Raw genomic sequence first — 18,362 nt, 5'->3', positions numbered from 1 at the left:
CTATAAAAAGAGGTTGCATAACTTCCAAACACCAGCATGTAGGCAGAGTGCAATGAATGCTAAATTCTGCGCTGATCTGTGAGAATTAGTTTTCAGTTCTTCTTTAAATACTGATATGAAAGTATTTAATATCTAACAAAGAACTTCAAAATACAAGGAAATCTTCCCAACAGGGATACGGCAATACAATAGTAAATATACAGAACTCCAAATACCAAATAAGAGGAATGGCCATTACCTCCACAGCCACAATACCAATGTTGTGTACCGCTCTGTGCTGCCCAGTTACTCAGGCTTCTCTCTACCCAGCAGCACCACACCTCTCCAGAGCTGGAGCAAAACCACCAGTAGAGCATTTCTGCTTTCGGAAGGGCCTGGAGGCAGAGGATGCTCAGATCAGTAGAAAGGTGGGAAGAAGGAGAAATCCCCCTCTCCCTCCTGAACTTTACTGGCCCTCTGAGAAAAAGATTTAGAAGAGTCAATATAGATGTGGTGGCACCATGACCACATTTGAGATACTGCATTTTAAACAAAAAGTCAGGGAAATGTACATTTCAATGCAAACTATGCTTCAATGGTATAGCAAAGAGAATACTCCTTGGAGGCACTGCCTAAAGCAGTAGGGTCACACTTCAAATCCCAGTATAATAAGAAATTTCCATCTCATGGTAAATGACTGCTAATCGAGATAAAACAGCATTTCAAAGCAGTAACTACATCTAACATAAAAAGAAGGCAAATCAATGTATATAAACCTAAATCTGTATATTTACTACTGAACGTGACTGTTCAAATGAGCCTTTGTGTGTGTGTGAAAACACTGAAATGTGTACATACCAAATATTTAGTTCCAACATCAGTTTATAAACTGTTAGGAAGTAAAAAGAAGCAAATAATTAAAGCTGTTTTTCCTTACAAACAAACAAAAGCGTACAAACAAAAAATAAAAATTACAAATTTTTGGAAGAAGAAAATTGAATTCTCTCTCCCAAGCATCTGGAATTTTGTTCTGCATCTCCCTCGTCATGATTTTATGTTCCACACAAAAACAGACATTAGTCAGACAAATGCTCGCAGATGAATAATACTCTACTTATAACTATATACTTGCAAACTGGCAACAAAAGAAATTCATTGTAAACTCACTTAATTTTAAGTAATCTATACATTACTTTTTATAAGAATGTCAAGATTAGCCTGTGCCCATGCACATGTAAATCCATTCTCTTCTACAATCCCAAGTCTCTGCCATGCTGTACTTCATCTGCCAGAAAGCACAAATGAAAACCCCTGCACTATTACTATTAACAATACACATTACCAAACAGTTCTTAATTATGTTATTAGTGACACCCGTTTAATTGGTTTTCTCTAACCCGAGTTTTAATAGTTTTAGTTTCCGTTGCCATATACCCAACTTTTTTGAGTATCATATGTTTTCAAAAGTGCAAACTACAAAACAGAGTACTGCAGGTTTCCCGTGGATTTTTATCATTTTTAAGGAGGTGTCCAGTTTGATCAGGTTTTTTCTCTGTGTGTTAGCCAGTTTGTCAAGGTAAACACAGCAAAAAAATTCTCCCAGTTCCTGTGTATGTATCACGGTCACACCAGACAAAGGTCTACCTAAACAGACCCAAGGAAGGATTTACAATCTTCTCGCACATTATTAAGCAAAGGACCCCTGGTTTTACAAGCTTGGTATCTATGCTTGCATCATCTTTTGAATTTATCAGTGTAAGTATTAACTGTTTAAGGTGCTCTCTCCTCTACAACATCAATATTTTGGAAATCAAATTCTTAACCCAACTGGCAAAGACCTAGAAGGAACCTCCTCCTAATGTCCAGTAAGCATCAAGCAATGCAGGAAGCTGCCTGCATGATTTCCATCTTGACATGTGCAGTTTAAACAAGTTTTTAGGGTGACTTGCAGGGTTTTTCGGACAGGCTCTGAGTCTTGGGTTTTTTGCAGGTTCTAAGTAATCTTGAAATTGGTTCAATTTACTATGCACTTACACCTCACAGCATTTGTATTCTAATGTCTTAATTACTACCTTTTATAATAACTTATGAGAAAAAGAAGGAATTGTATTTGTGAGCATTGTGGCAACGTATTCCAGATATACTGACTACTACACTGTCTCATGTTTGCTTTAACAGCACAGTATTACAAGATTGCCAAGATATACAAGACAAGGCACATAGAACACAAAAGCTTATTAAAAAGTACAGACTGCTGTATAAAGCATGACTCGTTTTAGAAGTGTTCCTTAAAAAATATTTGTTAAATTTATCCATCTAAAAGAAATTACCAAGTCTTTACATGATGCAGGTATCAGTTTATTAATTACGTGGTTGTGTGTAAGACTATCATGGCTAAAATTAAGGTTAGTAATTCCTATTAGTTCTTGCAATTCACAGCTGCAGTTCACACACAACTGCTCCCTGTTTCCAGGCTGCTTTCCAACTTGTCAAAAAAAACCCTCACATTCCCACTTTGAGAAAAAAATAGTAATCGGTGTAGTGCATTTTGACCTAAGCATTCCTAAAAGAAACTAAATGATGAAAAAAAAAAAAAAAGTTAGCTGTAACAAGCAGAGTTGAAAAAGACAGGAATCTGCTTGCCCAAAACACTCCAGGTATGAACTCGGAACACAGGTTCAGAAAGCTGATGAGATTACTTGTTGAGATATAGTTTAACTCAACACTTTAATTTAATAGATAAATTTATTAGTTCAAAAGAACTAGCATTTTTGCCATACTTACTAATGATCTGAAGTTTCAGAGGTGAAGAGCAAAACATGCAGCTGACACACAGCAATTTGTTTTAACCACATCAGGACTAGGAGAAAGAAGTTTAGCAGAAGCTAACTGTACTAGGCAAAGTTACATCATGACAGCATAAGATGGATGATAACAAACACAAACAGTTGCAGAATGCACAGGGAATTCTGAACTACATACACTGCGGAGTAATCCAAATAAGCCTGTCTCATTCATAGCATAAGCCTGGGAAAGGGGTCTGGACACTACTGCAGCTAGTTCACCTCAGATTTCTGCTTAACATACACCTATGACAAGAAAAGCTGAAAATTTAGAATGCTAGAAAAATAGTTAAAATGTTAGAACAGTAATAAGATACAGGGTAGCCCTTACAAGTTCTATTTTTATAGATGGACCCTATACATCAGCTGGATTACAGTGCAGGTCCATCTAAAAAAAATGTTGTGGAATTTGGGTGTTCAGAGAAAGCAAGCATTTAGGGAATGAAAACCTATTGAAATGTTCACTGTCTGAATGCAAAATAGTGAGGCTGAAAGGTGACAAATTTTAAAGTATATATATAAAAATTAAAATGATTAAAAAATATGAAAATTGGTACTTCATGTACTACACAAAAAGGCCATGGATGCTGCTGCTGATAAGCACTTTATCAGAATTCAAACAAGGGTTAGACATGCAGAAGGACAACAAGAATATCCAGAACTAGAGGTCCCTTCCAACTCAGGATGTTCTATGGTTCTTTCACACAAAAAATGTGCAGAAATGAAAGGAAGATAACATCTTATGAGTCAGGCTTTAAATCAATTTCTAATCCTTAAAAAAAAAAAAAAGTCTTCATGAGGGGGGCAGATTATCTCACATGTAATTCTTGCAGTTTCCAGTACAGTCTTGAGGTACTTTCTGATCTTCAGTATCTTAGAGACTGGATGCTGAACAAGGTGCTCTGCAGCTAACAGTAATTCCCATATTCTCTGTAAATTAAAGTGAGCACCAATTCTTGTTTATTCAGGGCATGAGTACAGCCACCTCCCTTCCCATGTCCCTTAGAGCCAAGAAGATATAACTTTTTCTCACAGCTTTCATAGCTTCTTCATTCCACAGTACTCACCTACGGGCAGCTATTTGGTCTCCCTGGTATATTTTGTTTCCTGACTCCTTTTATATCTCCTATTTGAAATAATATCCCAAGAAACTCCAACATCTCACCCAAATGTGATGTTCCACTCTCAGGAACACTCCTTCCACATTTACCAGAGGCCTCTTTTTACTCACTCACAAGCACCACAGAGCTTTCCTGTTCTACAAAGACAGCTTGTCATCATGCAGGACCAGAGTGGGGAAAACAGGTAGGGGTCCCTTCCCAACCACCACTATTAATAGCAAGAAGCAAAATACCTTGCTGTGGCTGCTACAGCAGAGATAACCAATGCAAGGAAGGTATGGAGTGCCCCAAAGCTCTGAGGCAATATGCATGTCTACACCTGAGACTTAGTACCACTGCCTACTCACCAACAGGCACAGCCAGTACCTGTAACTTACCATGTCACACTCTGTGCAACTTTGAAAGGTCTCCTTCTCCTCCACAACTAGGTGATGTCTTCTGGTTTTACTTTATTCAAGTACCCACACAGATTTTGAAGAGCACCATGACAGCCTCCAACATCAGCACGGAGCAGAGGCCCAACAAACCCAGGCCTGCTGAGCCTGACACGAGCCACATCCAGTCACACCTTCACACAGACATCACCTGAAAAGGTCACTGCTATGGCCACAATCTTCCTGGCCCAGTTCAATGCCCAGCTGCAGGGATGCTCGTGGCAGTGCAGGGCCAGGGCAGTGTGGGGGCTGAGGGAAGGGAGGGCGCCTGCTCCAGTGGAAGCACCCCATGTTCCCCCTTACAGCCTAACAGCAACAGCTGCTCCATGCTCTGTTCTGGTGATTTTCTGTTGCTTCCTCTAGGCCTGTGCTTTCTGTTTCACCATAACGTGCTTAGGGCCTAGGAAGTGCTTGTGTTGTAAAAGGTATGTGTGCCTAACTCCTACATTAGAAAAGTCGCTGTTCCCAAATGGACAACCAGTAGATGACTCTGTTTTTCCTTTGATTCTGAAGTCTGAGGAACCCCAAGAGGAAGGAGAGAACACCTCAGCATATTTGTCAGCCCTTTACAGTCTCATTCAGCTACTGCATATCAGATAAAAACTTGTTAAAGGCTCACAAGGAAGCCTCTCATAAGGAGGAGTGAGAAAGGCCTACTCTACAGACGTGAGGCTATCAAGAAATTCTCCAGCAAAAGGGAACATTGCTTGGCTCAGGTTAACTTGTAAGGAAGCTGTGAACCAGAGCGAGACTGAGGTTCTTTAAAATACATTTGTAAGCAAAAATTGGAATAACACCTCTCCTCCAAAATATCTTTAAAATGCAGTAGCTACAAATAGAGAGGTCTACATGTATTAAATGGAATAAACTGTTCCACAAAGCACTTGCCTTTCACATATATCACTCATAGCTTCTTGTTCTAAACGCAATTTTTGCTCCCTTCTGCATACCACCTTTCATTTTATTATCTTTGGCAATATTTGGCATGAGATAGATTCAAGGATGTTCAAACAAGAAAATAAATATGGTAACAGCTTTTGTTTTATGGCAATTTAACACCAGTGTCAGGCAGCTACACAAACATTGTGTATACACCAATCCTGACTTCACTGGATGTTCTGAGTTCTGGAAAGTTTCTCCAAAGCGAGCATGTCAAGTCTGTTCCTCAAGCAGTGCTCATTACAGACTGTATTTCAATTTATTCATAGCAGGCATACCAGCACCATTGTTCAGAAGGCAAATACAGCTCCAGTCTACAGTTCCAGGAATTCAACTCACTCTGTATTTACTACATGTGGCTTTATAAAGCCAAAGATCCACCATGAAAGCACTGAAAAGGTCATAAAACATGGCTCTTGTGTGCTATTATTTGTTTTCACCTTTTCAGTGTAATTACTGAGGACATTCACTTCAAATCTGTAAACATTTCTACTATTACCTCGCAGCGTGGCAGCCCTTTCAGCTATGGCTGAGCAGCTGCTCTATGAATTCCATTCAATCTCTGCCAGGCTGAAAATGTTCACAGAAAAATAATTTTATTTACAGCTAACACATGGGACTTCAAATAACTAGCAATAAATGTTTAACAGGACAAGACAGGCCCATAATTATCTCTGTCACTAATGACTACAATGAGTTGGCACAGGAATTGCAATTTTACCAGAGCTTCACTGTCATCCTAAACTGCCACTGTTCTCAAGTATTTGCTCATGCCTTGCTCTCTCCTTTAGGTGACTGAAGACTGTGTGCCATGCTGTGAACACAACTTAGTTTGCTTATTGTTCTTAAAAGTACCTTTTACCACTCCTCTGAACCAGTTCATCACACACCCAATTGATGATTATGCTGGCTTCTAGAAAGGGCAGCGCAAGGGCCATGCAAACCAACTTTAAGTGTGAGTACAAGAATGGCCTCAATAATCACCTCTGTTGAAAATGCCAAAAATGGAGAAAATTCCCCAGATATTTGCATTCAAGTACAGCATTCTGCCTTGCAAATTGAAGAATAAAAAGCTGGAAAGGTTCTTCTTATCGGTGACGATAAATATTTGATCTTGAATTTAGAAGAAAAACTGAACCTCACTTTAAATAGTTGTCACACAAAGTGGAATCAGACCATCAGCTGAACGTAATACCCACAGTCCCACCTCTGTCTACATCAATATGATACTGAGAAATGCCTCTGAACACTGTTTACTGAATATAAATTGTAGCAGCCAAAGCAAGTGAGGTGAACAATGTAGTATCTTCATACAGATAGATCACTGAAAAATACAACCAGGGAACTTGGTTATTACATGTAACAAACATTTTTGTCTCGTAACTTTTTTAGCAGAACTTCTTCTAGCAGAACAGCACTTGTAGCTGTACTTTCAAAGTCAGTGTAAGCTTCTCATAATTAACAGATTTAGGTATCGAAGTGATGGCAGTATCGGAACAAATTATTTGGTTTGCATGCTCAATCTCCCTCTTACTAGTGAAAAAGCTGTCTCAGGGTTTAAAACAAAGGTGGGAAATCTAAAATCTGAATTCATACCTACAAAGTAGAGCACTCAAATCAGCCATCAGTTTTTTTGTTTTCTGTTAGCGTAACACAATACAGCTTACATTTACTAGGCAGAGGTGAACCGATATGCACATGTGCAGTGTGTGAATGAATGATGCTTTAGCATTCTTCAGTACTGGGTTTTCCTCGTTCGACTCTACACTCTTGGCATTGTATTAGTATCCAGTGTTCCTGCCTTCAAGCTTGCTAAAAGGATCAGAGACTCTGACAGTAATTAACTGCAATTTATTTATTGAATATGTGAATTCTGTGAACAAATACATGAATTCTGTGAACAAATACAAGTGCATCCAGCAAGCACCTGTACACATTCATAATTAATCTGTACCACCTTTTCTTGCTCATTATAGCATCACCAAGGGACCTAACTGAATTATAACCTTTCCCTTCAAGAATAGGAATTGGGTGCTAAATGTAAGGATGAATCCTCCTGCCCATCTTAAAAAAAAAAAAAAAAGCAAACGTATTTTAATGCAGCTGATAATATAGTTTCTATTTAAGCTACGAACCTCATCTAATAGTTGGGATGGATCTTGTGTGAATACACCACTTTTGCCAAGGAGTCCTCTAGAACCGGAGGGCAGGAGATGAGAGCAAGCCTAAGACATTAACAATGAAAAGAAAACAAATGCCTTACCACTGTCAGACTTTACTTAAAACGTCAAAACAAACTCAAGACAGGTTATAAAGTCATTTGCCAGCTATCATTATTACTATTGAAGACAGAATCCTTAAATATATTCTACTTATAAATGTTCTGTCCACATACTGAATGCACATAGGGTATGAAGAGAGTAATTCATATGCTTTATGCCTGTGATCTTTATCATAAGACAGAAACATGATAAATATTTATGAATACCTTTAGCAAATATGTGAGAAAACAGAGATTTTTAAGGATGATGTAGGCAGCATACACAATCTATTCACAAAGACTTCAGGAGAACTTGCATGTTTCTAAGAATTTAGCAAATCTTGTAGTTCTTTTATGTTTCTTGCCAATGTTATCTATAAAGTACATTTACATACAAACTGATGGCACTTTACTACAGTTTACCATCTTTTCTCCGAGATCATTTTTGGAATATAGTAAGCACCTACTTTTCAACCTATACTCATTTCTTGTAATTCCTACTAGCTGTAGAAAGAAGTTTTCCTCTCATAAAAATCAAAACATGTAAAAATATCAAAGTACAGCGCTCTTTTCTCCATATGTCTACTGTAAGTAATGTGTCTTATTTTGCAATGTGTAGCTGTTGGTAAATCAAAAATAAGCACAACGATACACCTGAACAGTATGATTTGTATGCAGACATCTTTAATACAACACAAGACACAAGCATCAAATGATTTTTGTGACAGCCCTTGGGATCCAAAGGTCCCACTTAATATATCATGAACTTGGGAAGCAAGCTCTTAGCAATTGGTATGGGCCTAGAGAACTAGTAATAAGCACAATTGCTCGTGACTGTGTTTTACTTCTTTCTGAACTGTGGGTGGAAAACTGAGGAGTGAATAGTCCCTGAGATCTGAACTTGACCTATCAACATGACTGACTGCAGCAATGACATCAGTCACTTTTTTGCACTTTAGTGCTAAACTGTAACCACTCACTAGCTTGATGGCAGTTTTTAATAAAAAAGGAAGACACACCTGTGTCAATACGACTGTTTTTGGTTTTGTTTTGTGACTCCAAAGGCAGCCTCTGTGATGCTACTAGATGCTGCAGCTTACTGAATATGCTCACTTCTGCAAACAGGAGGTACCTCAGAGAGGGTGGGGACTGCATCTGCTGAGTCCATGGCGAAAGCTGGCTGGAAATGAACCAACAACAATCTCCAAGTCATGTGGTGTATTAATGCAGCCTGAACCCAAATAATGTGAGTACAACAGTAAGTAAACATCTCTGTTCTGCTAATGAGGCCCTGCGCCTGAGCTGGTACACCAGGCCTCTTAGCAGGCATTACTGGCTTGGGCTCAGCACCACACGAAAGCAGCTGCATGACTCCTGCCTTGAGGAAGTAGGTTGGACCTGGCTGGCACTGAGTAACTCAGAAACCATGCTCCGGTGACAGTCAGCAACAGAGATGCCCAGTAATTTATCCCGCCATGCTGGTCAACAGGAGGCAGAATGTTTTGGCCACCTCCTTTCATAACAAACACTGGCATGTGCCGGTGCTCCGAGAGAGGGGCTAAGACAGTCCAGAATGTCAGAAAGGAAAGCAAAGCAGACAAAAAACCTCCTTCCTCCCCAGTGAGAGGGAGAAAATGGGAGGTGGCGTGTCCATACCAGTGATGCAAGTAGTATTTGCAGCAGAAAACGATGCAAAGCTAGCAAGGTTAAGACCCATCTACGAAGGTGAATGTGTGCCTTTTTTTCCACAGTGTAGATCTGGAAGGGCTTGAAATTTCTTCTTGACCTGGCACAGTCATTCAACCGGATCATATTTGTTTTCCTCCATATGCATTTCTGTGTCTCATGGCCTTTAACTGCCCCACCAGTCATTCTGGCAGAGCAAGGCACACTTTGCTGCGGGACATATTTGAAAACATTTCGATGTGTTGCAAGGATCTTTGTCCACGTGCCAAGCAACCTTTAAACATCCCAGTTCAGAGGCACCAGCTGAAGGAACTGTGGCAATCCCAAGCGTGCAGCAGCGTGGAACTCCGCAGGGAGACACTATGCACATCTGTGTTCAGTGCACGGCTGTCTCTGCAGTAGGGAAACCACTAAACTTGTTCTCAGCAAACAATTACTGCAGCGATGACTGGCTGCTCAACAAGAGTACTCTCTTAGAAAATGTGAATTCGGACAATGATGTCATGGGGTCAGCACAAGGGTATTTAATAATAGGACTTCCTGCACAGGCTTTGCTCTAAAATATGCAGAATAATTTATCACTGGATCACTGGGTCCATTAGCAAATACTTAAGTGAACACCTATGACTACTTTGAAATTACATAAGGATCATCCATCTCTCTTTTGGATGATAGGAGCAGATCAGGAATGACACACTAAAAATAAAAAATAAAATAAAATAAAAATAGATCATTACACAGAGTCACACCAGTCTGGCTAACCAGAGTGCTCCAAGCCCAAAGGCCAAGAGTGCAACACAGAAGTAATCTTGCAGCTGTAGTAGAGAAAGGAATCGTCTCACTACAGGTGTTTCCTTAAATGTTATAATTTAAATTACATACCAGGTATGATTTAGGGAAGCATATGTAGTAATGTGACAAAGACAGATATCCATAGAAACCCATGTTTATTATTACCTGAAATCTTTCATTTCCGAAGTAGCTCATTTTCAGTGTCTGGGTTAATTTTATAGTACAAAAATATTAATACACACTTATCAGAATAGTGTACTTTAAGACTGGACTGAAGCTTCTTAGAGATTACAGTGATTAAAGATGACATTCTAATATAACATGGATTTAACTTTATATTAAGAAGCTTAATCTACTGGAAAGTCCCACAAATTCAGGGGACTTTCCCATGAATCAAGTAAATGTTTCCTTTCCCATCCTATAATGATGGAGGGCAACTGTCAGCTCTTTATTTTGTCACTTAAAATATTAAACTAGACACCTGAATTTCATCATCCACTTGTGTTTTTCATGTAAAAATGAAATAAAAAGCCTGAGGTTCAAATACGAGGTCAGCTCAGCAAAACACTGCAAATTGAAGAGGGTCAGATGTTGGAAATTCCAAGGTGATAGACTACATTTTTTTTCTTATTGTTCTTCTTTCTCAGAGAACTATCAATCAGTTAAGAAGCTGAGGGCAAAATAGAGTTTAAGTATTATCAACATATAATTAAACTTGACAAGAATTTTATGTAGCAATTTGTGTCTGTGCTGAGACTGTCTGTTGACAAGAATGGACGGCTCCATTCCAAATGTTTGTAACCCACTCGTGAATGTCAGTGGCTAAATGATTAATGTGTTAAAAATGCTACTTCGGATATTTATGCTTAAAGTTTTATAAGTGTAAACTATTAAAAAATATATTGTTAATTTTGATTGATGCTTGGATCATGTGGCACTTCTAGAGTTCAAGAACACAAAGTTCTATAACTTGGAAATACTGGGAAGCCTTGTTTAAAAAACACCACCACTTTTAATGAATTCGGAAAGAAAACACAACAAAATGGATGTTTCAGACCAATGTTTTCACTGTTTTATTAACAGATTATCATTAGAACTGGTCATCTGAAAATAAGACTGAATTATTTATACAAAGTTCATAATTACCAGATATAAAGTCAAACGTCTGAAACAAATTCAAAATAAGCTATATCTACCAAAGCAATGTATTTTTTTGTTGTAATAGCTTTGTTTCTTTCTTACCAGACAGCATAGACTCATTTTTGCTTTAATGCTCTACAGTGAAAGCCTCTGAATTTTCTCTAAGTGTTACAGCAGAACATGCCCAGGTATGCACAAGAAAAACAGCGCTTCCTTACAAACCTTGTCCTTGTCCAACTTCTGAATGCTTCCTATTCACAAAATTTATTGCAACATTAAAACGGAAAGATTTGGGGCTTAAGCCACCACTCAGACTTGAAAATATTTTAATTCCTAAAATTGTTCTGGCTTTTCTAGTTATACTGAAATCATTGTTAGTCAATTGGTCAATTAGGACTGGTCTTGCAGAAATAGAAGACACCTTATCTTGCTTAATGTACCAAAATTACATCAATGACATACCCTCTCCCTAAAAAACAACTGAACTTAAACTATGACCAAATATTGTAGCAATGTTATCAACTCAGTGGACTCTGGCTTATTTTGTATGTATTTTTATATTTGCATGGACAGTTCAGGAAAATTTAAAATGAAAAAGACCTTTCCCGTGCCCGCCAGGCAGATCTGCTCTGCATAAGTACCATCTCCATAACCAAGAATAATTTATCCTGGTTCTCAGATACTTAAACAGAGTTAAGAACTGCATTACCTGTGGGCAACACAGCTCTCTTGCTGGAACAGAGATGTGACTTGCTGGTAACTCTGAAATGCAGAACGATGATGCTGAATAAGCAACGGGGGAGCCATTGATGAAGCAAAAAGGGTCAGTGAAAGAAACAGTCTGTGCCTTACATTCATACACAAAAGTGCATTAGCGCACAAAGGAAAATCTCTATTTTGCTTTCTGCAACTATGGTCTGACAAGCATTTCTGACGGTAGAACTGCCAGCTCCAGCTCTGCTTTCCTCCTTATTTATTTCCACCCTTAGGGCTGTCTGTGAGGCTGTGCAGTAAAGGGAGCCGGGGAAGCAATTTGGACTGGAAACAGACCAGCAAACACAAAATATCTTCAACGTGGACCTGTTCTCTGATCCAACTCACCTCACATAGCAAGCAGCTGCACCAGTACTAGTGGCATGGGAGCAGCAACAGAGAAGGCGAAAGCAGAGCCTGCTCTGCTGATGCCTCACCCACCCATGGAAGTACAGCTCAGGTCACGGGCACAGGTGTCTTATGTCTGGAGGAAATGAACAGACAGGCTGAAGAAAACATATATTCTGTAATTTGAGTATTACTGTTTTGCTGATGACTCTCCTTATGAGTGGGAAGCGAAAACCAGGCTGATTAGTTCTTATGTAGTCTACAGAAGCTTGCTGAGGACTGGGCAGGGCGCCACGCTTTTCAAACAGCTCCATCTCCAAGCAAGCAGTTGTTTGCAGCAGGTAACGTGCCTCCTCCTCCACCCTGCCCAGAATATTATCCACTAGTTATATAATCCACGTTAACCTTTTACTACGACTTTCATGCTAGTAGTTTCAGCCACAGTTGTTACTTTTAAAATCAGGAGGAGAGGCCGAAGCATTTATCTGCAGTAACAGTGAAAGCAAAGCCAGCTCACTGCCCAGGTGCCTTGGGATGGATGGCAGGATTTACACTGAGGTGTCGGACCTGAACCCCTTCTGGAGCTTCGTCTTTCAAATCAGGGTTGGTTAAAACTATCCTAAATAATGCTGATCCAATGTCCTGAGAAGCCTAATACCTACCTTTGCTGAGGAGCAGCTAGTTCAACCACACAGCTTCACAAGGCTTTCAAAAGAGGGAAACTTTCCTCTCAGTTTCTATTTAATTTCAACTGAAACACCACTTACTGTGATACAGCTTTCTAGCTGCAAAGACAAACGGACAGAGCTGACTCCTCCTTCTGCCACTAGAAACAAGGATGTGCTGCAGCTCCCTGTGACGGGCACAGCGACCCAGCTCTCTGCTGCTGAAGGGAGAAAGTCGTGTTCCTCCTTCCTCTTTCTGTGCTCTCACTGCAAATTTGTACCAGAGCCGGTGCTAGCAGGATCTCCATCACCAACTGATTCAGCTCGCTCACGCAGCAGAAAACTAACCTGCCAAGCGCGCAGCTTTCCCCTGCGTTAGTGGTATCGTTAAGCTGTACAGTCAGCACTACAGCCAGCAGAAGGGATGGAGGCACACCACACAACCAGCAGCAGGAGAAAGGGAAGGAGTAAGATGTCTGTCTCTTAAGATCCACTTACAGTTCTGTCAGCTCAGAGGAAAACAGAGAAACAGACTGCTGCTGCTGGTATGCTGCGGTGTTACCACACACTGCCCTTTTTCACATCTTCCCTCCCTTGCTATTGTCCAGAATTTTCCTATCAGCACAAAAGAGAAAAATTTGGGTGAGTTTCACAGAGGGCCAGGAGCCCTACTTTTATAGTAATGCCCTAGGCTTGTTTTAATAGAAAGCTCTCTACAGTCTACAAAGGCTTAAATTTACAAACCCTGTGCATATTCCAAGGCACCTGGAGGAGTGGACAGGCACCAGCAGAGTTTGAGGCAGGGCCAGCTATACAGCGCCAGAGGAGGAGTCATCAAAGGCAAGAAAAATAACGTTTCCCACCTATTTTTCTACAGGGTATAAAAGATCAGCTCAATGAGAAGAGATTTCACATTCAGCCCTAGGAAAGGTGCAGGGGAAAAAAAATTGGATTGCTCTTTGAACAGCTGTAGAGAATGAAAGAAGATTTAGAGTAGCATCTACCAGAAAAACACATGCAATACTGGAGGTGAAATGTGACAGGAGGTTGTACAGGCGCTGGAGAAATGATTAAGATCGCAGCAAGGCGCTGCAGAGGACGGAGACAGGAGGGTAGAAGATGAACAGATGAACAACAAAGCATGTGAGAGCAGGACTGAGGAAGTGAGCATGACAGTTGTTAAAGCGCACAAGCAAATAGGTGGTGCAACAAACAGTATGTGGACGTGGTACTCAAGTTTAGGAACAGTTGCTGCTCGTGTTCATTGATTTACTCATCTAACACACATAAAAACTTAAACATAGCTAAATGACCCAGTGCTGCAGCACAAAGAACAGCATCCATGCGATCCAATTTGGTTATGGACACAGCAGTAACTTAAAAGCCTTATGCAGGCTGCATTTCCTCATTTAGCAGCCCTGCTGTTCAGGCTGCCCCTATCTTCCTGCTCACTGCAGTCCCGTCCCTTCCCCTGATCGTGCTGGCACCACCACCATGCAGCAAGCAGGGAATGGGCCTGGGGAAAACTAATCCAGCCCCCCAAGGGTCACTTCCTCAGCCAGTCTTACTATGTAGTGACCCAAATGTTTGTGACAGGGCAGTGAAGAAGACTGAGCAAATCACCAGGTGTGGAGGTGCTTAAGCCGGTATTACTGTCCAAAAAATGTTTGTGGAACCATGGTTTCGGTCTGCGAGGCAGTAGGCAAACTTCAGACATCCCTGGATTTCTCAGGCTACCATGCTGTACTGCTCCTTTCTCCCCAGGTGAGTCTCTGCTCAAGAAAAGAACCTGCTAAGTTTAGAAAGCTTATCTCAAAAAAATTCTGCCAGAAGAGGAAAACACAACCCAGACTTGCAGTTCCTCCAAACCAGAGAGATAAGTTTTACAGATAAACCCCACTGACCAACCAAGCTGTCACTGGAACAATGCTTAGAGGATCAGAGACATCGCTTAAACTCTCTCCTCCAAAAAGTGTGAAAACCTCAAGGGCAGACATCTTTGTTTCATTTTCCTGCAAGAAGGCTGCTTTAAAATAATTCATTCTAAGGCTTTCTGCAGCTTTATCTAAAGAAGCTGGTGTTGTCTAGTCTGAAAGACCAAACCGACACCTAATGAAATCCAGAAGAGCAATTGGCAGGACTCTTGTATCTTTGCAACTATTTTTACATCCTTCTCCTAATGGTCTCAGATTTATGATAAAGATCAGATCTGAAAACGCTCCCAAGAGAAAAGAGGTATGCTTATTATCTCAAGGGGTAAAAAAAATCCCTGTACTATGCATTGGGCTCCCTGTGATACTACATAAAAAAGCATCCATGTTGTTTTAAAAACGCATGTATGTAAGTTCATACATAAATAATTAAATAATATAAATAATTTACATGCATACAGGAACACACTTCTTTCAAATCCTTTACCCCCTCCCATTAGGAGGCTCTTCCACCACCTGCAGTTTTTTATTCCCTCCACTTCTCAAGAGATTCTCTAAACCTAGTGCTGCCAGAAAAAAAAAAAAAAAGACAGCAGCAGCATGAAATGAGAAAATCCTCGTCTGTTTGCAAATGCTGTTTTACCTGGCAAACCTAAAAGAGCAACTAGACCCAGCCACATGTTTGTCTATCTCCTACATAACAGCGCACAAGGCTGTTTCAGAAACATCCAAGAATGGAAGGTGTCGTGCTTGTTCTCACTCACCTTTGTAACTGCGGTACTACCAAGTGACTCAAAAGTTTTGAAAAATAAACCAGGTGCCAGTGCCTTAGTGCTGGCAGAAGCGCAAAGAAAATCGCTAACCACAGAGCGGTCAGGTTCTTATAATCACCATGAAGTGTGACCACACGGACTGCAGATGAGGCAACACTGTTTTTGATTTAGAGAAAAATCACGGTATTGCCATGAAACTTCAGCTGCACGCAGGCAGGGCAGCAGAGAGCTCCAGCCGAATTCAGCGGGGTTGTTTCTGTGGATGAGCATTACTGTCATTTTCCATGAAACTAACTTTAGATGCAGAACGCTAGCAAGGCCTTCTCTCTACAAAAAAGCCTTGAGACATGTGGCATGAGTAACTGATCTCCACTTGCTTACAGAGATCCTAAAATAGAGGTGAAGTGTGAATATCCCATTTGTTTCACAAGGGTGTCGACAGAAATTCCTCACGAGGGCCTTGTCTACTATCGAAATCTGCACCTACAGAGCTGTAGCTGCATATAGGCAAGAGACTGTTCACTTTTTACCGTGGAGGAATGCAGTAAGATGAACTACTACAGAATATTTTATATTTGATATCAGGTCCAGCAATAGCTACACGGGTGCAAGCTTCCAGGACGCGGACAGATTGATGACTTGACAGTCTAAATTAGATGTTCCTAAATTTTCTTCATCGACAGATCACTCTCCCCTTTCAAACCTTTTTTTTTTTTTTTTCCACCCAGGAAAGTAAGCACCTTTATCACCAAAGCTGGGGGAGGAGGAAAATAATATAAATCAGATGCAGACGACTTACAGCAGATCTGGATATAAAGCTGGGAGTACTCATTTTAATATTTGCACCCTATCAATTGAATTAAAAATTATTATACTTTTCTACATTTAAATATTTGATTTTAGGTCACCTGGAAGTGATGTTTAGCAGACACACAACTACCTGCCTGCTCCCTTTTCCCTCTGATGCGTGAGGACACAAAGCTCACAAGGAAATGCAGGTGTATGTGTTAGAAAACATGGATCATACAGTCCTGTATGCTATTATGAGACAGAATGTTCTGCGGATAAATAAGGTGTTGCGTTTCTAAAGCTACAGAAAAACGACATGCAAGGATTTAATGACATGTTTCTGTATTTAAAAAGTGCATATTCCATCGGTCCAAGAATGAATGAAGTACACCAGCCACTACGCTTTGTTTAATCACTGTCAACAGCTACATTGCTCCGTGAAGTCCACAGGCAGCTATTAATCAATTACAACTTCAGAAACCCCCTTTGCACGTTGCCATTATGGAGAGCTATGTAGAGCACCTTTGGCCTTCATTCCAAAAGAAGTGAGGGACAGAGAAGAGCAATTCACACAGCACGGACAGGCCTATCGACACGCAGGAATCACTGCTATTCAGCTTGAGTAAGAACTTATTTCGGTGGATTATATTTTAATGTGAAAAACTGCATTTGTTGGTAACGGGGAATTGCTGTACTGCAAAGAGGAGTGCTTGGTGGTTACGACAGGTCTGAAACGGGCTCTCCAGTGCTCCTAAACACGGCTCTGGTCCTTTATTAGATAAACGGGAAATGAGGCGCTAACCCCTGGAAGAAATGGTTTTGTAACAGGTGCTGCTCCAGGAGCAGTTCGGTATTTAAAAGGGCGAGTAAAAAAAAAAAAAAAAAAAAAAGGTTAAAAAAAAAAAAAGTCGTATGACCTAAAAAATAAAAATCATCCGTGTGTGTGTGTGAGAGCGCTGCAAGCACCTGCGGCCGAAGCCCCTTCGCAGGCGGCTGCTGCCACGTCAGTCTCGCCCGCTGCCGCCCGGCGCCGCGGCCCCGGCCCCGGCTGTGCTCGGGGAGCTGCCCGGGGCTGCCCGGGGCCGGGCGCCGCTGGCGGAGCGCGGAGCCGGGCGGGCGGCGGCGGCCCCCGGAGGCCGGCCCCGAGCGCTGCCATCCGCGCAGGGGTCACATCCCCGGCCGGGCGGCGCCGCCACCGAGCCCGCGGGGAGCCGCGGCGAGCCCAGCCCAGCCCGGCCCGGCCCGGCCGAGCCGAGCCCAGCCCGGCCGCCGGGGCCGGGGCCGGGGCCGAGCCGAGCGCCGCCGCTGGCTGCCACCGGAGCGGCCTCCGCCCGGCCGTGTCGGCCGCCGCCGGGGCCGTCTGGCATCCGCCATTATCCTTTGTTCGCGGCGGGGCCGCTGCGGGGCTCGGCTCCATCTTTATCGCGGGCGCCCCTCCCGCGGGGCGCTGCGGGGCCGGGCCCCCCGCCTGCTGCCTGCTGCCGGCCGCGGGGCCCCGCCGGGCTGCGGCTGCTTCCCTCCCCCCCGCCCCTGCTCGCTGGGCGCCGTCCTCCTCTTACCGGTTACCAGGCTGCTCCGTCACTGCTTTCGTTCGCGCCCGGGCTCTCGCCGCAGTTTTATTCTCTCCCCCACGTAACACACCGCGTCAAACTACACCTCCGCCGCGTCACTCGCGCACACACAGGCGCTCCCAGCCCGGCGACAGGCAGGCAGCGGCCGACTGAGGAGCGCCAGCCAGGGAGCAAGCGCCGAGCGCGCCGCGGCCCGCACGGAAAGCGCCGAGCGTTCACGGAAACCGCCGAGCGCGCGGCGGGGCGGCGGGAACGGCCGAGCGCGCCGCCGGCCCCCGCGGAAAGAGCCGAGCGGCCGCGGAAACGAACGAAGCGCCCCGGAGGGGGAGGCGGAAAGA

General features: G+C 42.4%; 1 protein-coding gene across 9 annotated transcripts in view; it reads right to left on the bottom strand.

Annotated features, from left to right (window-relative positions):
- The window catches only part of CREB1 (cAMP responsive element binding protein 1), a 39,395-nt gene extending 21,241 nt beyond the window's left edge, over positions 1 to 18,154 (bottom strand). For 2 of the 9 annotated variants that reach the window (XM_072041118.1, XM_072041120.1), the window contains exons 1-3: positions 18,013 to 18,151; positions 7,452 to 7,541; positions 239 to 374 (exon numbers count right to left, since the gene is read on the bottom strand). The gene's annotated coding sequence lies outside the window, so the exon portion shown is untranslated. Of the gene's footprint in view, positions 1 to 238; positions 375 to 7,451; positions 7,542 to 18,012 lie in introns of all 9 variants that reach the window. The other 7 variants (XM_072041117.1, XM_027461074.3, XM_072041121.1 and 4 more) reach the window with 4 other exon arrangements.
- Positions 18,155 to 18,362: the final 208 nt, after the last annotated feature.

This window comes from Anas platyrhynchos, chromosome 7 (genome assembly GCF_047663525.1).
Source record: "Anas platyrhynchos isolate ZD024472 breed Pekin duck chromosome 7, IASCAAS_PekinDuck_T2T, whole genome shotgun sequence".
In the NCBI taxonomy this organism is placed as follows: Eukaryota; Metazoa; Chordata; class Aves; order Anseriformes; family Anatidae; genus Anas; species Anas platyrhynchos.
This window is presented reverse-complemented; position numbering and strand designations above follow the sequence as displayed.